Source organism: Orycteropus afer, unplaced genomic scaffold (assembly GCF_000298275.1).
Source record: "Orycteropus afer afer isolate SDZICR_OR568_19922 unplaced genomic scaffold, OryAfe1.0 scaffold00780, whole genome shotgun sequence".
NCBI classification, from domain to species: domain Eukaryota; kingdom Metazoa; phylum Chordata; class Mammalia; order Tubulidentata; family Orycteropodidae; genus Orycteropus; species Orycteropus afer.
Window position 1 is genome coordinate 743,389 of NW_006922367.1, and position 1,567 is coordinate 744,955.

The following is a 1,567-nucleotide window of genomic DNA, read 5'->3' on the forward strand; positions in this document are numbered from 1 at the left end:
CTGATGTTATTTAACTACTTTTTATTCCCATTTTTTAATGAATTCAGAAACAGAACTGGCTGCAGTACTTTCAACAAGTGATTTATAAATTTGAAAGTTCAAAAACCATTTAAAAGAATCTCTGTGCATTAAGGTATATATCTCGATTTGGGCATCTTCATGTATGTGAGGATTTGGATCCAAGAGATTTCTATTGATCACCTCTCTGACTCAGAATCAAGACTGATTTCTTTTCAGTCTTGTGTGTTTGTGTGTGTGTGTGTGTGTGTGTGTATAAACTGCCATCGAGTTGATTCTAACTCACAGCGACTCCTTTGGGTTTCTGAGGTGGTAAATCTTTACAGAAATAGATTGCCCAATCTTCCTTCTGTAGAGTGGCTGGTGGGTCTGAAATGTCAATCTTCTGGTTAGCAGTCAAATGTCTTAGGCACCAGAGCTCCTTTTAATGGTAGTATAATAGGAATGCAATAATCACATTATTCTGTTTTTTTCTTCAAGCACTTCTTTCTTCTGCTCTTTCTTTAAGTCTTCATAGGCAAGCCAGAAAAGTAGCTTCTCTTCACTGTATTTTGTTTGGAGGAATTCTCTGGAAAGGTTTCTTTCTGCTGGATCCTTAACTTTCTTGTCAAATTTTTGGGACCAGGACAAGACTTTATCTGCAGTAAGGTTTTAGCATTCCTCTATAATCTGGATACTCTCCATTTTTTTTTTTTTTTTTTTTTGTTATGTGTAGGTCTTCCTGAATTTCCTCCTCTTTCTTCATCTCTAACAGTTAGGCAGGAGTAGTTGCAACAATGGGGGCTCTGGTGGCATAGTGCTTAAGGCATTTGACTGCTGACCAGAAGGTTGGCAGTTCAAACCCACCAGCCACTTCTTGGAAAGAAGATTGGGCAACCTACTTCCATAGAGATACTGCCTCAGAAACCCAAGGAAGGGTCACTATAAGTTGGAGATGACTCGTTGGCACATAACAACAGCTGCAACAACAGCACCAGGAAAAGCAACATGTGTTGTTGGGCTTCTGGTTTTCAGATGTTGGAGACACGGCAAATATTACTTTATATTGTGTCTGCTGTCCTTTTCTCATTTCAACTACTTCAGTATCCAATTGCCCAATGCCTAGAGGGTGGGCAGCTCACTGAGAGGTCTGGGGATACGGATGCATGGCTCGGTCCTTCAGCAGTGCTGGTGTGCTGCCTTCTGCCCAACTTCAGCACCCAGCCAGCGACCAGTACATCTGAATTTGGTGATGTGATAGCTTTCTCAATTTTCCTATGTATTTATTCAGTGTTTTCAACAGCACTACTTTCTGCAAGGAACTTTTTGATGGTCAGAGTCTTCAGATTTTGCCTACCATTCCCCTCCTCTCTATGGTAATTCCATTCCCATCCAGACTAAAGATTTTGTCCTTTAATGACTCTCAAACAGAACTGAAAACATACACTAATCAATCTATCCTCCATGAGTGCCACCTTTGTTGTTGTTGTTGTTGTTATGTGCCGTCGAGTCGGCCCCGACTCATAGCGACCCCTCCTTGGGTTTCCAAGGCAGTATCACTACGGAAGTA

The 1,567-nt window shown here is 41.2% G+C and overlaps 1 pseudogene; it reads right to left on the reverse strand.

Moving 5' to 3' along the window:
• Nucleotides 1-21: 21 nt before the first annotated feature.
• Nucleotides 22-1,105, reverse strand: LOC103211720 (annotated as a pseudogene).
• Between the last annotated feature and the right edge of the window lie 462 nt (nt 1,106-1,567).